General features: G+C 40.2%; 1 pseudogene; it reads left to right on the top strand.

The window, feature by feature from the left end:
- Nucleotides 1–366: 366 nt before the first annotated feature.
- Nucleotides 367–19022, top strand: part of LOC113893531 — an 81134-nt pseudogene continuing 62478 nt past the window's right edge.

Here is a 19022-nt window from a genome sequence, read left to right as displayed (position 1 = left end):
TCATAAAATTCCTAGAAAAGAACATACGAAAACACTCTCTGACGTAAATCATACCAGTGTTTTTTTAGGTCAGTCTCTCAGGGCAATAGAAATAAAAACAAAAATATATAAATGGGACCTAATCAAACTTACAAGCTTTTGCACAGCAAAATAAACCATAAACAAAATGAAAAGACAACCTACAGAATGGGAGAAAGTATTTGCAAACTATATAACCAATAAGGGTTTAATTTTCAAAATATACAAACAGCTCATATAACTCAAAACAATAAGCAAGCTATTTGAAAAATGGGCAGAAGACCTAAATAGATATTTCTCCTAATGGAGAAATACAGACAGCCAATAGGCACGTGAAAAATGTTCAACATGGCTAATTATCAGAGAAACGCAAATCAGAACTATAACAAGGTACCACCTCACATGAATCAGAATGACCATCATTTAAAATTCAATAAATAATAAATGCTAAAGAGGGTATGGAGAAAAGGGACCCCTCCTACACAGTTGGTGTGAATGCAAGTTAATGCAGTCACTATGGAAAACAGAATGGAGGTTCCTCAGAAAATTGAAAATAGAATTAACCTATGATCCAGCAATCCCACTCTTACGCATATACCCAGACAAAACTCTAATTCAAAAAGATACATGCATCTCTGTCTTCATAGCAGCACTCTTCACAATAGCCCAGACATGGAAACAACCTAAATGTCTATTGACAAATGAATGGATAAAGAAATATGGAGAGAAAAGGTAAGATAAGAATATTTGACAATTTGTAAAGTTTAAAAATAAAATAAAATTTTAAAAAAAGAATATTTGTAAAAAATAACAGCCAATTGTAAAGGAAAAAATAAACATTAATCACATCCAAGAAACTCAACAAACTTCAAATGGGATAAACTCAAAGATACTCTCACCCACACACATCATAATCAAACTACTGAAAGCCAAAGTATTTTGTACAAGACAGGAGACAGTAAAGGACCTGGATTAGATATGCATAGAGTTCCGGGATAACAGGAGAAAGCACAGTTTAAAAAGTTCATTTGGGATTAGGCTACCAAAATAGTACTGGCTTGAAGCGATAAAGGCCTGAACCAAAACAGCAGCATTGAAAAATGGAAAGGAAGGAATAAAATAGAACATTATAAAAGCCAAATCAGTAAACCTAGACACTGATGTCATTGGCAGTGTGTATGGAGAGCACTCAGAAATGACCCAAGCTTTCAAGTCTCAGTGGCTGCAAGATGGCAAAGGTAAAGAAATCAGAAATAGTTGGTTAGAAAAGGAAAGATAAAAATATGAAGAGTGTGATTTAGGATATGTGGAATCTGAAGCCCTGAACAGACACAGAAACCACTAGTAAGGGGTTGAAAATGTGGAACTGAGAGAGACGGGAAGGGCTGCAGTCCTGGTTTGTTCCTACTGCCCTGACATCACATCCAGTTAAGCATCTGTGCCAGGCAACAGCGTCCCAATTTGGGCAACAAATTATATGACCACACTATCTCTGAGGGAGAGAGTAAAAAGATGAGCTTAAAAGCTCACAGCACAGAACACTGGGAAATGCCCACAGATAGGTGAGAAGAGAAGGAATAAAAATGAGCCATGGAAACATGAAAACAGAATCAGAGAAATAGGAAAGTATCTTCAGAGAAGAGAACAAGGTGTATGACTGGGGGAAGATGGTCGGCTTTGATGTGATTTTCAGAAACCCCAGGAGGGCAGATTCCATCAAGTGGATTATGAAACATCCAAATTTTTTTTAATTTTGTCATTCAAGAAAGTAACAAGTTAGAGGATGGTTTGTTTTTTAATGCTAAGTATATTTGCTGGCTGAGGGGAAGGAACTAGCAGAGATGAAGTGATAGAAGTAAATGCCAAGATAATGAAAAGAGTGAGGTCTCAAAGGAGGTGAGCACAGCAGGAAAGGAGATGGCAAAGACAGGAATTAAAACATCATGTGAAAGTGAAAGTCACTCAGTCATGTCCGACTCTTTGGGACCCCAGGGACCCATGGAATTCTCTAGGCCAGAATACTGGGGTGGGTAGACTTTCCCTTCTCCAGGGGATCTTCCCAACCCAGGGATTGAACCCAGGTCTCCCACATTTCAGGTGGATTATTTACCAGCTGAGCCACAAGGGAAACCCAAGAATACTGGATTGGGCAGCCTATCCCTTCTCCATCTTCCCGACCTAGGAATCAAACCAATGTTTTCTACATTGCAGGCAGATTCTTTACCAACTGAGCTATCAGAGAAGCCCAAAACATCATGTAAGTGGAGCTTTTCTTAAAAATAAATGAAGGCAGAAAATGTTTGAAGCAATGAGAAGTTGTGGTAACAGAAGAAAGGAACAGAAAATGAAGGCATTATCATTCCTTGCAGTCAGGAATGGCCCTTATTTATTGAGTGTAAATGCGCCTGACCACTTGGATTCAAATTCAGCTCTGCCATTTCTGTTATTTCAAACAAGTTGTCTGACACTCTGTGCTTCCATTCCCTCATCTAGAATAAGAATAATCATATCATTGTTGTAAGGTTGAGTGTACACAAGCAAAAGTGATTAGTAACACTGAGTGTTTAGTAAGCACTCAATTGTTATTTGCCTAGTATTATCTGAAGCTCCCTAAATATCCCACAAATAAATGAAATCAGAGTCGACATAATCTGCTGGAAGCTAGGATTTGGGAATGGTGTTGAAAAATAAAGATCAAGAAGATGAGAATGCTAGAATTCTACAGAAGGCAAAATTAAAATAACTAACATATCAAGATCCTGGTTAAGGGAGAGACTCCTAAAACCAAAGAAAGTTGATGGTGACTGGTATGTGATAAGGATGAAAGGAAGTCTGAGTAGGTGTCAGGGAACGTGAGGGGAAGAACCCAGCAAGCTAAATGATGAACTCTCCAATATTCCCACATAATGAAATGCCCTAGTTATCCCCACAAGGTCTGGGAGATTGTATTAAGACAACATATTACAAAAAAGCACTTGCCAATTATGCACACACATGGAAACCAGAGGAATATGCCAAAAACTTCTTTGCTTTCTCATAAAGTCATCTTTCAGTTAATTTAGTCCACCTCAGATAAACCACCTGAAGTTTCACATTCTCCTTCTGGATTTCTTCCCTCTTCCATCTCTCCCTGCTTCACCTCAACTCACTGGTCCTTTTCTATCCCCTTCCTCTACTTCCAAGTCCCAGCTCCACCTGAGAGAGGCAATATTCCTGTGTAAAGAGACTCCAGGACCTTCAAATCTTTCTCAATTAACATTGACAATATCTTGTCTGACTTGAAAAAACTTGTCTGACTCTTTTTGACCCCATGGACTAAAGCCCACCAGGTTCCTCTGTCCATGGGATTCTCCAGGAAAGAATCCTGGAGTGGGTTGCCATTTCCTCTACCAGGGGATCTTCTCGACCCTGGGGTGGAACTCATGTCTCCTGCAGCTCCTGCATTGGCAGGTGGATTCTTTACCACTGAGCCACCTGGGAAGCCCAGAGCAAACTTACTACTATATTAACAAAATCTCTATCTCTTTATTTCAATTTAGAAAACACATCTCTAAGATGAGAAAAGAAACAGAAGGTGGCAGGGGCAAATAAAATCCTGTCTTGTAAGGTAATCATTTTAAATACAGAGTTTGTCCCAGCCTCCAGAACAGTGTCTAAACATGATCATCCCCTAATGAATTTTGGATGGATGAATAAATGAAAAAATACAAACTTCAAAGTAAAACATGACTGCCTTGAACAGTAATGACTGTTGACATCTATGATAGTCTTTCCTGAACTTTTTGTTTGCTAACTCACTATTAGACCTGATTGCACTGAGTCCCAATGTTTCTTGCTTCCCTGTATCCACACCCTTGGCTGGTTGTCTTCTCACTTTGATTCTGGGCATGGCCATTTGATTTGCTTTGGAGAATGAGAGAAAGCAGTCAATTGGACTGAGCAGAAGCTTAAAAAGATGCTTGTATATTAACTATCATGAACATGAGAACAAGCCTGAGCTAACCTAGTGGAGGAATGTAACAAACACAGGAAGGACAGATGACGTGTCCCTATCAAGTTCATCCTAGGCCCACAAGCCACTGGCCTACCCACCAGCTCATCACATCATTGAGATCAGTGGAACCACCAAATTCTTGAAATATAATAGTTTTTGTTTGAAACCACAAGGTTTGAAGTCATTAAGCAACAATGGCTAAATTGTTCCAAATCCCCCCGACTCCCAACTGCATTAGACTGGCAGCCCCACTGCACCACTCTGAAGGGTGAGAGGACCATTCACACCATCATCTATGTTGTGCAATGCAGGGCCTTTCAGGCTGCACACAGCAGCACCGCTGGGGGAGCACCAGAGTAAATCAAACCCTCTCTCTCCTGCTTGCCCTTCACCTTTAATGACAAAGGAAGAAAGTGAAAAGAAAGTTAAAGGCAGCTTGAGCTACCAAAACTAACTGCATATTGCAAAAGGAACCATTTCACTTGACTGAACAGTTCAAACAAATTTCAGCTCCTGAGCATTTTAAACACAGAGAGAAAACAATATAAATAATGTATGTGTGTGTGTGTATATGTGTGTGTACATACATATACATACATATATATCTATATGGCTGTTAATGAATCATTTGCAAGGGACATTTTGAATGTAAAATGGTGTGAATTTCTACACTCCTTCTTTCTGGCTTTCCAGGCAAAAGTCCCATCAATCTCTAAACCCTGACACCAGGCAGTTCATTGTTTTTCAAATTTATGACATTTTTCAGCCCACTGTTTTTAAACTGTCACCCTCAGTGGGTAGCTGGCACAACTCATTGCTACTCTCAGCTCCCACTGAGCTCATCGCCCTAGGAGTGATGTGCTAGCAAAATTTCCAGTTGACTGATCTCCAGGATGGTAAACACTCTCTGTGTGCTTCCTCTGATGACATCATTAGTTTTGTCCTCCAACCTTACCCAGAACAGAAATAATTAAGATTGTGATTGTCCATCCCAAACACAGATAATGAAAATGAAGGTAATTGAAAATAGAACCAGTCATTCTACTCAATCTCTTGGTGGGATGGAAGACTAACTCTCTCCCAGACATCCCAATAGTTTTATGTCATTGTTGCAAAAACGTCTCTAATATTGCAGGGTCTATCTGGTCTATTGAGAGACTATTCTGTATCTGGTTCTTCACTGAAACAGGCTTATTTTGACCTGCTGAATTTTCTCATTTATTTTATGAAATGCATAACTTATGCACTCAATTCTCATCTCAGGAAACAGTCTGATTTCTCCCAGAGTTTTCAAACTAAGTACATGGAATTCAGTGAATGTGGAAGTCAGTTTCTCCCCTTTGTCCCTGGTTGGACATTAGGGTGGAGTAGGTGCCTGAATGGGCTTCCCAGGTGACTCAGTTGTAAGGAATCCGCCCGCCAGGAAGGAGATGTGGGTTCAATCCCTGGGTTGGGAAGATCCCCTGGAGAATGGAAATGGCAACCCACCCCAGTACTCTTGCCTGGGAAATCCCATAGATAGAGGAACCTGGCGGGCTACAGTCCATGGGGTCGCAAAGAGTAGACACGACTGAGCGACAGTTAGGTAGTTAGAATAGAAAAAAGGAGTTCAAAATGGCGGTAGCTAAAAGACAAAGAAAGGAAAAGCCTGTGAAAATAGAACAAAGGAAGGTTCAAGGACCAGAGTGAGGACCTCAGGTAAAACAAACATCCCTCCTGGCTAGCCCAATTTACATAAGGCAGGCCCAGAGGGGAGGAGAAAAAACATATAAAAAGAGGAGCCAAAATTGAGCTGGGGGGCCTCTCTTCTCTTTGGTCTTTTGGGTCAGCATGCCCTCATGCCTTGAGGATGTATTTTCCTTTACTTTCTAAAGAAAACTGACCTGTAACACGGAGCTGTAACACTGGTCCATTTGAGAGCTGTAACGCTGGTCCATCAGTCGCTTCAGATTTTTGTTGCAACAAGACAGAACCAAGGATATTACACACTCCCCCAACACGACTGAAAAACAACAACATGTGCCTGAGTGGAGGAATCAGAAAACCAGGATCAGCTGCTTCTGCCCCAAGCAGGGGTGCAGCCTGCACACGTCACTGTCATGTCTAATCCTCAGATGCCTTAGCGACAAAACAAGGGTTTGGATGATTTCCAAGGCACTGAAAGCTTATATATTGGAGTGAGCAAAAAGTTCATTTGAGTTTTCTCAGCAGATATTACGGAGAACCCAAATGAACTTTTTGGCCAGATCAATATTATCCACAGATTTTTGTGATATTTTCATTCACTTTGCTAGAGAGCATACACTTATTTCAACCTTTATCGCATTTCCAATCGATATACCTCTTTTTTTAATTGTTTGCCTGGATACAATTTTCATAAGTGTATTTTTAGTTCCCCCTTCAATCTTGGGCTTGAAAGGATCTGAAAAGTAATTGTGCAACTCACTCATTTAACAAACATTTAGTGAGCACTTATTGTGTGCCAGTCCCTAGGCTAGGGGCTTGGGAAAATAAAATGTAAATGATTATAATACTGATGTTCTTAATTATTTCTCTTCAAAAACACTGAATGAGAGACTTGATCTCAGCCTCAACCCAAAGTATACATCTAGTCTAAGAAAATGTTTAATTCAAAAGATCACTATGTTATACCAGACCCAAGAAGACACTAAAACCCTTTGCTAATATGGCATTGGCAACTCATACCCTCCAGCACATTTTAAAGAGATAGTGTTAAAGTGATTTGAGTTCTGAAAGTGTGTTAGTTGCTCAGTTGTGTCTGACTCTCTGCAACCCTATGAACTGTAGCCTGCCAGGCTCCTCTGTCCATGGGATTCTCCAGGCAAGCATACTGCCATTTCCTTGACTTGTCTAGCCAGTGCCTGGTACAGTGGGAAAGAACTATTGTAAGTTTTATCTTCCTACCCTTCCTTCCTTTCTTTCCATCTCTTTTTCCCTAAAATTAGCCTGTCTTCTCTCTCACTCTTCCTACTCCAGCTGTACTCAAAGGGTACGTCACTGAAGCAGCAAGATCAGCAAGCATCTTCTTCATCCCCACTTTCAACACTAGTGAACTGACAACTGCCTACTTTGCTTCTAACCTGACTGCATTCCCAACCTTTTATCCAGTACATGCTTACACCAACATAAACTGGAAACCAAGTGGGTGAAAGGAAACCTGGTATTATCCATAATTTGCTGTGTTATTAAGAAAGCTGCACTTTTGGACTCTGTGGGAGAGGGCGAGGGTAGGATGATTTGGGAGAATAGCATTGAAACATGTTTAATATATGTGAAATGAATCACCAGTCCAGGTTCGATGCATGATACAGGATGCTCAGGGCTGGTGCACTGGGATGACCCAGAGGGATGGTATGGGGAGGGAGGTGGGAGGGGGGTTCAGGATGAGGAGCATGTGTATACCCATGGCAGGTTCATGTTGATGTATGGCAAAACCAACACAATATTGTAAAGTAATTAGCCTCCAATTAAAATAAATAAATTTCTAATAAAAAAAAAAAGAAAGCTGCAGAGTCTGATATTAACCAGGAAGTCAAATAATTCACGTTTGCAGGAAAATTCTACATCTGCTGTTCTCCACTCCCTAACAAGTCTCAGTAAGATTGAATCTGTTGTGTGACTACATATTTACATAACAGATTTTTCTCTGCTTTTCTGTTGCTCTAACTGATTTAGAATGTAACTCTAATCTCCAGTGCCCCTCCCGCCAGGAACTAAGTCTATTAGAATTCAAGAATAATGAAGACTCATTAGTAGTGGTGTATAAGTCATTACAAAAGATAATTTACCACACAAAGAAAATAAATAATTAAAAAGGTTTTCAAACACAGTATTTGGCCACTTTTTTAATGAAATATATCCTAAGAACTAATCACATGGACCACAGCCTTGTCTAACTCAATGAAACTATGAGCCATGCCATGTAGGGCCACCCAAGATGTATGGGTCTTGTTGGAGAGTTCTGACAAAATGTGGTCCACTGGAAAAGGGAATGGCAAACCACTTCAGTATTCTTGCCTTGAGGACCCCATGAACAGTATGAAAAGGCAAAAAGATAGGACACTAAAAGATGAACTCCTCAGGTCAGTAGGTGCCCAATATGTGACTGGAGATCAGTGGAGAAATAACTCCAGAAAGAATAAAGAGATGGATCCAAAGTAAGAACAACAATCAGTTGTGGATGTGACTGGTGATAGAAGCAAGCTCCGATGCTGTAAAGAACAATATTGCATAGGAACCTGGAATGTTAGGTCCATGAATCAAGGCAAATTGGATGTGGTCAAACGGGAGATGGCAAGAGTGAACATTGATATTTTAGGAATCAGCAAACCAAAATGGACTGGAATGGGTGAATTTAACTCAGATGACAATTATATCTATTATTGTGGACAAAAATTGGTTAGAAAAAATGGAGTAGCCATCATAGTACACAAAAGAGTCTGAAATGTAGTACTTGGATGCAATCTTAAAAAGGACAAAATTATCTCTGTTCATTTCCAAGGTAAACCATTCAATATCACAGTAATCCAAGACTATGCCCCAACCAGTAATGATGAAGAAGCTGAAGTTGAATGGTTCTATGAAGACCTACAAGACCTTCTAGAATTAACACCCCAAAAAAGATGTCCTTTTCCTTATAGGGAACTGGAATGGAAAAGTAGGAAGTCAAGAAATACCTGGAGTAATAGGCAATTTGGCCTTGGAGTACAGAATGAAGCAGGGCAAAGGCTAATAAAGTTTTGCCAAGAGAATGCACCCGTCATAGCAAACACCTTATTCCAACAACACAAGAGAAGACTCTACACATGGACATCACCAGATGGTCAACACCAAAATCAGGTTGATCATATTTTTTGCAGCCAAAGATGGAGAAGCTCTATACAGTTAGCAAAAACAAGACCAGGAGCTGACTGTGGCTCAGATCATGAACTCCTTATTGCCAAATTCAGACTGAAATTGAAGAAAGTAGGGAAAACCACTAGACCGTTCAGGTATGACCTAAATCAAATCCCTTATGCTTATACAGTGGAAGTGAGAAATAAATTTAAGGGACTAGATCTGACAGAGTGCCTGAAGAACTATGGATGGAGGTTCGTCACATTGTACAGGAAACAGGAATTGAGACCATCCCCAAGAAAAAGAAATGCAAAAAGGAAAAATGGTTGTCTGGGGAGGCCTTATAAATAGCTGAGAAAAGAAGAGAAGCAAAAAGCAAAGGAGAAAAGGAAAGATATACCCATCTGAATGCAGAGTTCCAAAGAACAGCAAGGAGAAATTAGAAAGCCTTCCTCAGTGATCAATGCAAAGAAAGAGGAAAACAACAGAAAGGGAAAGACTAGAGATCTCTTCAAGAAAATTAGAGATACCAAAGGAACATTTCATGCAGATGGGCTCAATAAAGGACAGAAATGGTATGGAACTAACAGTAGCAGAAGATATTAAGAAGAGATGGCAAGAATACACAGAAGAACTATACAAACAAGAGTTTTATGACCCAGATAATCACGATGGTGTGATCATTGACCTAGAGCCAGACATCCTGGAATGTGAAGTCAAGTGGGCCTTGAAGCATCACTACAAACAAAGCTAGTGGAGGTGATGGAACTCCAGTTGAGCTATTTCAAATCCTAAAAGATGATGCTGTGAAAGCGCTGCACTCAATATGTCAGCAAATTTGGAAAACTCAGCAGTGGTCATAGGACTGGAAAAGTCAGTTTTCATTCCAATCCCTAAGAAAGGCAATGCCAAAGTACTGCACAATTGCACTCATCTCACATGCTAGTAGGGTAATGCTCAAAATTCTCCAAGCCAGGCTTCAGCAGTATGTGAACCATGAGCTTCCAGATGTTCAAGCTGGATTTAGAAAAGGCAGAGGAACCAGAGACCAAATTGCCAACATCCATTGGATCATGGAAAAAGCAAGAGAGTTCCAGAAAAACATCTATTTCTTCTTTATTGACTATGCCAAAGCCTTTGACTGTGTGGGTCACAACAAACTGTGGAAAATTCTGAAAGAGATGGGACTACCAGACCCCCTTTCATGCCTCCTGAGAAATCTGTATGCAGGTCAAGAAGCAACTGTTAAACTGGACATGGAACAACAGACTGGTTCCAAATAGGAAAAGGAGTATGTCAAGGTTGTATATTGTCACGCTACTTATTTAACTTATATGCAGAGTACATCATGAGAAATGCTGGGCTGGATGAAGTACAAGCTGGAATCAAGATTGCTGGGAGAAATATCAATAACCTCAGATATGCAGATTACACAACCCTTAGGGCAGAAAGTGAAGAAGAACTAAAGAGCCTCTTGATGAAAGTTAAAGAGGAGAGTGAAAAGCTGGCCTAAAGCTCAACATTCAGAAAACTAAGATCATGGCATTCAGTCTCACCACTTCATGGCAAATAGATGGGGAAACAATGGAAACAGTGACAGACTTTATTTTGGGGGGCGCCAAAATCACTACAGATGATGACTGCGGCCATGAAATTAAAAGACACTTGCTACTTGGAAGAAAAGCTATGATCAACCTAGACAGCATATTAAAAAGCAGAGACATTACCTTGCTGACAAGGTCCATTAGTCAAAACTATAGTTTTTCCACTAGTTATGTATGGATGTGAGATTTGGACCAAAAAGAAGGCTGAGTGCCAGATAATTGATGCTTTTGAACTGTGGTGTTGGAGAACTCTTGAGAGTCCCTTGGACCTAAAGGAGATCCAACCAGTCAATTCTAAAGGAAATCAATCCTGAATATTCATTGGAAGGACTGATGCTGAAACTGAGGCTCCAATACTTTGGCCACCTGATGCATCAGAAAAGACCCTGATGCTGGGAAAAATTGAAGGCAGGAGGAGAAGGGGATGACAGAGAATGAGATGGTTGGATGGCATCACTGACTCAATGGACATGAGTTTGAGCAAGTTCCAGGAAATGGTGAAGGACAGAGAAGCCTGGCGTGCTACAAATTCATGGGGTCACAAAGAGTCGGGCACAACTAAGCAACTGAACAAAAAAACAAGCACATGAAATATATGTTTGGAAATGAGAAAGGTAAAGGGAAGAAATGAAGTTGGAGAATTAAGCAGGAGTTCATATACTGAATACTTTCTCCCAAAGTGAATGTGAAACCATGGGAGGATTTCAAGTGTGATCCTATTTGCATTTAAGAAAGGAAACATTGACTATTTTATGAAGAGTAGACTGGAAAGAGCAAGAGAGTTTAGGGCAACAAGTTAAGAGGTTGGTGCCTATCCCAGCCACTAGGCTCTCTCCACAACACCAGTATCAAAACATTTTGAGGCTCCTTCACAGCCTTTATCCCTCTGCTTTAAAGCATTTACATACATGCTTTCTCTCTCCTTCTGGAACAATCTTCTTAAGGTGGGAACTAAGTCACATAGCCTCATAATAGCCAGCAATTAACACTTAGGATATACTAGCACCCTAGGTACAATGCAGGAGACTCCGGTTGGATTCCTGGGTAAGGAAGATCCACTGGAGAAAGGATAGGCTCCAGTATTCTTGGGCTTCCCTTGTGACTCAGCTGCTGAAGAATCCACCTGCAATACAGGAGACCTGGGTTCAGTCCCTGGATTTGGAAGATCCCCTGGAGAAAGGAAAGGCTACCCACTCTAGTATTCTGGCCTAGAGAATTCCATGGACTGTATTGTCCATGGGGTCACAAAGAGTCAGACATGACTGGACGACTTTCACTTTCACTTTTAGGTACAAAACGTTTAACTCCACAGTAACCACAGGAGATAGCTATTATTCCCCATTTACCAATGAAGAAATTCTCATTCGGAAATATTTGCCCAAATAGGCTGGTAAATGGTGGCGCTTGGATTCCCATGCAAGTCTGCCTTGCTCCAGGTCTCTCTTCACTCCTGCAGTGATCAATAAACACACACACCGTTGAGCTGCAAGATGTCTGATTCCAATCTTATCAAACTACAGATTTTCGTTTGATGTGTGCTTTCCAACAAATGGGTGGGAAAATGTTAACCATATTTCAGGCTTTTTTTTTTTCCCCCTGTACCAGGGGGCTTTTTATTCTCACAGTAAATGTAAAGGTGCAATTTGGGGTTTTTCAAAACAGTATCGTAAGTACTGAACAGACTTACCAGCCAAGTCGGATGAAAAGGAAAAGGATGCTGGAACCAAAGAGGAAAGCCAAGGCCAGCCAAGAGCATCCGCGGCAGGCTCTGTGCAGTACCAGGAAACATTAAAGGCTGGCATCACTCCCCTCTTAATCCATAATGTGACTGAGCTGCAACCCCAGTGGTTTTGAGAAAAAAGAATCAGCAGAATTTTGCAACTTTAATAGAATGTATAAGCAACTAAAAGTTGCAGGGATGCCTTCTCTTCATTACCTCAGCAGTCATACTCTGACCTTGTGGCCGCTCTTTGTGAAAAACCCTATTATGTTTTCTCACTTAAGTAGAATTAACATTTTTCCCTCTGTGGCATGAACTCATGGTAGACGAAAGCTTTCATAGATAGCAAGTAGTTTTTCAATGTCACATTCCTATCACAGTGTTATGGAACAAAACTAATTGTCATCAGGATTGAAGGCAATTCTATTCACAGCAAGATAAATTGGATTTCTAAACTGTGATTTCCATTGTGTTACCTCTGTGTATCATGAAAGTTATCCTGATGTGCACAGCAGTCAGGCTACTTACTTATACAGTGACGTCCAGCTTTATGCTGAATCTGTCATCTTTTGCTTCCCAAGGGAGGACAGAAGCACAACAGAAGCATAATTGTAGACCACCATTCAATGGAAGGGGTTAATGAGGATACATTGCTTTAAATATCAGTGTGAACATTCAAAGACTACAAGAAAATAGTCCATTCCCTTAGAAGAGTAGGCATCCTTGTGAATTGTCCATTTCATTACTGTGGAGTTTTATGTGCATGTGAGGTTTCTCTCTCTCTCTACTTTTTTAATAATACTTTTTTAGATATATGCATACAGTATAACTGGGCTTCCCAGGTGGCTCAGTGGTAAAGAATCTGCCTGCCAATGCAGGAGGCACAAGAGACAAGGGTTCGATCCCTGGGTTGGGAAGATCCCCTGGAGGAGGAAATGGCAATCCACCCCAGTATTCCTGCCTGGGAAATCCCATGAACAGAGAAGCCTGGAGGGCTACAGGCTGTCACAAAGAGTCAGACACGACTGAGCCACTGAGAACAGCATACAGTATAACTATTTCAAAATGTAAACCACCACCAATAAAAATATCCCATCTTGCAATCTGTAAATTTGGACTCCACTCATCTTAACTTTTAATATATTGAGCAATGTCTTAGGTTGCACTTTCAAAATCTTTTAGAAAAAAATAAGATTTTCTAAGTTAATTAATAGATTAAAAATACTATGGAGAACGAGATGGACAGTGCAAATGTTCGTGCTGTTGTCATTAAAAGGCAAACTAGGACTTGCGTGGTATCCAGGGGCTAAGACTCTGAGCTCCCAACATTGGGACCCCAGATCTGATCCCTAGTCAGGAAACTAGATCCCACACGCCACAACTAAGAGAATGAGTGCCGCAACAAAGATCAAAGATGCTGCATGTCGCAACCAAGACCCAGGGCAGCCAAATTTTTTTTAAAAAATTGTTTTCTAAAGGCCTCTCACAAAAAGAAAAAAAAAAAAAAAGTCAAACTGGGGATAGTAAAGCCTAGAACCATGGACTTCAGAGTCAATCCTCTGGGTTTGAATCTTGTCTCACCACTGTTGTGATCTGGACAAATTACTGAACCTTACTGTGCCTCCATTTTCTTATCTGCAAAATGTAGATTATAAGAATACACACTTCATAGTAGATTGTCATGAAGATTAGAGCTAACAACATACTTAGAAAAATTCCTGGCACACACTAAACACTCGGTGGTACAACTTATTATTACTACTACTATTATTATCTGAAAGCAGCCTGTTTTTTACACAAACAAGTGATAAACTACTCATAGTTCTATCTCAATCATTCCAGCAGGTTAACTTAAAATCTCTTGCAAGCAGTATCATGTTGCCTCATTCACATTTCTAAGCATCTTTGAAAATAAGAACACTGCAGTCCTAAAAAAAGAAAAACAAACTTTTTATAGTTTACTTTTCCCCACTTATTTTTTATTGATGGTAATTTTCTATGTTGAAAGCAAATCCAAGTTATCCAGCCCATTGCTGTTGTTTAGTCACTAAGTCATGTCTGACTCTCTGCGACCCCACAGACTGCAGCATGCCAGGCTTCCCTGTTCTTCGCTATCTCCCAGAGTTTGCTCAAACTCATGTCTATTGAGTAAGTGATGCCATCCAACCATTTCATCCTGTTACCCCCTTCTCCTCCTGCCCTCAATCTTTCCCAGCATCAGGGTCTTTTCCAGTGAGTTGGCTCCTCACTTCAGGTGGCCAGCGTATTGGAGCTCCAGCACTGGAGCCAAAAAAATAAAATCTGCCACTGTTTCCACATTTTTCCCTTCTGCTCGCCATGAAATGATGGGACTGGATGTCATGATCTTCATTTTTTGAATGTTGAGTTTTAAGCCAGCTTTTTCACTCTCCTCTTTCACCCTCATCAAGAGACTCTTTAGTTCCTCTTTGCTTTCTGCCATTAGAGTGGTGTCATCTGCATATCTGAGGTTGTTGATATTTCTCCTGGCAATCTTGATTCTAGTTTGTGAGTCATCCAACCTGGCATTTCACATGATGTACTCCGCATATAAGTTAAATAAGCAAGGTGACAATATACAGCCTTGATGTACTCCTTTCCCAATTTGGAACTAGTCCATTGTTCTATGTCTGGTTCTGACTATTGCACTTGACTTGCATACAGATTTCTCAGGAGGCAGGTAAGGTGGTAGTCCCATCTCTTTAAGAATTTTCAAAAAAAAAGAAAAGAAATTTCCACAGTTTGTTGCGATCCACAGAGTCAAAGGCTTTAGCATAGTCAATGAACCAGAAATAGATGATTTTATGGAATTTCCTTGCTTTTTCTATGATCCAGAGGATGTTGGCAATTTGGCCTCTGGTTCCTCTGCCTTTTCTAAATCCAACTTGTACATCTACAAGTTCTCAGTTCACATACTGCTGAAGCCTAGCTTGAAGAATCCTGAGCACTGCCTTGCTAGCGTGTTAAATGAATGCAATTATATAGTTTAAATATTTTTTGGCATTGCCTTTCTTTGGGATTAGAATGAAAACTGACCCTTTCCAGTCCTGTGGCCATTGCTGAGTTTTCCAAATTTGCTGGCATATTGAGTGCAGCACTTTAACACCATCATCTTTTAGGATTTTAAATAACTCAGATGGAATACCACCTCCACTAGCTTTGTTTGGTGTCCAATCAATACCTGGGCGTTGTTCCTTTGTTTCCTGTCAAATCCTTATAGGATCTTGGAAAATATCACCACCTGTAACATTCCCCACTGTAAGACACAAGATAAAATTCCTTTGTTTTTGGCATGGGTCATTTATGTATACTGGAAATTATATAATCATACATCTTATTTGCTAAATACTAAAAGGAAAGGAGACATTATACCTTACAGTGTCTCAGAAAGAGGTAAAATAAAGAGAATGCGAACAAGTAACAGTTTCCTAGTTCATTTGGATTAAAGAGAATTCCTAGTTACACACGATGAGGTTTTCACAAGCAGCAAGTTAGAGAACCTATATTTTTGTGTCAATACAAAACTGCCAAATGATTTTTCCCAAAATTTAAATTTTTCTATCTAACAAAACTGATTTTCTTGAGTCCAAGGAGGGTATGTTATTCATCCAGCAGTATCTAGCAAATATAGATTGTACAATACTTATTGACCTAAGTAAATCTGAATGGCACAGCACTGGGCTCAAGGGAGACACTCAAATATTTTTCGAATGAAATGAATGAATCAGACAAAGACTAACGGAAACTGGTTCTGGGTGATCTGTCTTGCTGGTTGTAATAGAGATTAAGAGAGAAATATAGGAGGGTGGAATGGATACCATCCCAAAGCTACACACACACATACATATCTAATACAGAAAGTCCCCTCCATACTAATGCATTCCATTCTGATACCACGTTCCATTTGTTCAGTTGACTGACAAGTCCAACAAAGGAAGCCTAGGTACCCAACTGACACAACTGGGTACATAGTACTGTACTGTAATAGGTTCATAATACTTTTCACACAAATAATACATTAAAAAAAACACACAAAAAATAAAATAGGCTTAATCTTTCAGTACAATACCTTGAAAAGCATAATAATAGAGTACAACAGTAGTACAGGAGTTGGCATCAAGTGAACAGACAGGAAGAGTTACTGACTAGAGGAGGGAGAGGAGGTGGGAGATGGTAGAGCCAAAGGATCATCAGCAGTAGGAGATGGAAGGCAAGCTTCAATTTCACTCATGCCTGACATTGATGGCATAGGTTCTGGTTCCATGCTGAAACCAGATGCACATTTCCCACCTTTGAAAGTTTGCAGCTTGAAGGTTCCTAGGTAGCAGAGTTTTTATATATGCATTCACATACACAACCTGAAGCAATATCAGTAATCTACATTGAGAATTAATAGGAGCCAGCACTTCTCTGCTGGTCTAATGGCTAAAGACTCCAAGCTCCCGATGCCAGGGGACTGAGCTCAATCCCTGGTCAGGAAACTAGATCCTGCTTTCTGCAACTAAAAGATCCCACATGCAGCAATGAAGATGGAAGATCTTGCAAGTCACAACTGTTGTATAAATAATGACAATATTAAACAAATTGCTTGGATATAATCCACCATTTACAATAGGCTTGATCTGTTCTTGAGGGAGAAAATTTCCCCAATTTGTATCATTTTGGCTTTTAAATCTGAAAAAAAAGGAAACAAACTTTCTGAAATGTCTACTGAGATAGATCGAAGCTGCTGCATCCCTGTTCATCACATTCAGGTCTAGGGTAACCACGTGTCATCATCATTCCCCAGCACTGGAACTGAGAACTGAGTTCAGTCCTCCCACATGACATCATTATTCCTAAGATCTTTCAAGACATTTGAAAGCCCTTCAAACTCTCTTATTCTTCTCAGTCCCTGTCCAGTCCAACCAGGAAGGCAGACAGTTGCCAGAACGGTTAGGTCAAGGATTGAAACAAGTGGGGAATATCTCTTTCTACAATGATGAGTATATTCATCCTATGCAAAAAGATAAGTAGATAGAGGTAAATCTATATTATAATCAAGGGTACTGCTCTTCATAGTAGAAATAAGCAAGACATTTCCTCCAGATTTTATTTCATATGCCATCATTTCTCAACACTGATTTCTGTTCATAAACAAGTTTCACTGGGAAATTTCCATTTAAGACAGTATATTTAAAGTAGCCCAAAGAGAAACCATTTACACATTTTGCTGTAGTTCCAAGTAAGGTCAATTTCACTGAGGCATATGGCAAAATTTTAAAAATACTTAAAAGTCATTGAAACAAGTTCATTATCAGAGGAGATCATATGCATGTTCACAGAGGAGATGCAGATGTTACACTGAGATTTGTCAAGTTGTCAAGGAAAACAACTCAGGGCCAGGGCCAGAAGGAAGGAATTCTTGTCTCCTAAGGCTAACCTAAGTAAAGAGAAGCACCCCAGCTTGCCTCTGCCAAGAATGCTGTTCCATAGCAATTAAAAACTCTGGATGGAATATTGAAAACATCTTTTTTTTTTAATGCAAGTATGGGCTTGTCAAGAAAACAAAGAGTCCTCAAAACCCAAAAATCAAGAGAAACGGGAAACACAGAGAAGCAGAGCCCCAAAATTGACATTTACTCTGTCGGCATTTGCCAAACCCCAGAGTCCTTAAACTTCATTTTCTGACCTTAAAGATCATAAGGGTCAGTCTAAAGTGGGAGGCTCTATAAGAGATTTCCCCCTGAATCACAAAAGGCCACACTCACAATATCAGAGTGAAGTAGAAATCAGCCAGCCCCAGTTCAAGGAGGCAGCAAATAAAATTGCCTGCCTGCCCTAAATGCTGTCACTAGTTTGGGGGTAGGTGTGGAGGGCGTGAATCTCCCTTGAGAATTCTTAACACAAGCTGATTCTTTCTAAAGCTTGTAGCCCAAACAAATAATACCTTGGAGTGAGAAAACTTAAACAGATACTTCAGAATAAAGTGATCTCACATTGGTAATGCCCTGGACATCTAGCAGAAACTAATGAAAACCCTAAAAGAACCCACCTTCAATGTAGGCATGAAAAATTCTCACGGATAAAAATAGGAAGTCAGAGTCACAAATCCCAAACCAGGGAAGCATTTAACTCACTGTGAAAGGCAGCAGAAACAGCAGACGACATAAACTAACTTGTAAACTTCAAATATAGGAAGAAACCTACAAGTATGTTTACTTTTGTTTAAAAATTTAAAAGGGAGGGTTGAAACTATGACTAAGAAGAAAAAGACTTCAGTACTCACAGGAAGAAGTGGAATCTCTGGAGCTATGGCAGGAAAAGAGGGACAGGAAGGGGCAGGGCCACCTTGCCCGCAGTCAGCCATCCCCCAGGCCCCCAGTCTGCAGTGGCTGCTGCCCTACAGGGAGCTTAAGTATCAGGGATAGATACCTGATTGGATACCTGGATGATCTAGTAGTTTTCCCTACTTTCTTCAATTTAAGTCTGAATTTGGCAATAAGGAGTTCATGATCTGAGCCACAGTCAGCTCCCGGCCGTGTTTTTGCTGACTGTATAGAGCTTCTCCATCTTTGGCTGCAAAGCACATAATCAATCTGATTTCAGTGTTGACCATCTGATGATGTCCGTGTGTAGAGTCTTCTCTTGTGTTGTTGGAAGAGGGTGTTTGCTATGACCAGTGTGTTTTCTTGGCAGAACTCTACTAGCCTTTGCCGTGCTTCATTTTGTACTCCAAGGCCAAATTTGCCTGTTACTCCACGTATTTTTGACTTCCTGCTTTTGCATTCCAGTCCCCTATAATGAAAAGGACATCTTTTTCGGGTGTTAG

Source organism: Bos indicus x Bos taurus, chromosome 5, assembly GCF_003369695.1.
Source record: "Bos indicus x Bos taurus breed Angus x Brahman F1 hybrid chromosome 5, Bos_hybrid_MaternalHap_v2.0, whole genome shotgun sequence".
Classification (NCBI taxonomy): domain Eukaryota; kingdom Metazoa; phylum Chordata; class Mammalia; order Artiodactyla; family Bovidae; genus Bos; species Bos indicus x Bos taurus.
The sequence above is the reverse complement of the archived record's forward strand: the minus strand, read 5'-3'. Positions and strand labels throughout refer to the sequence as shown.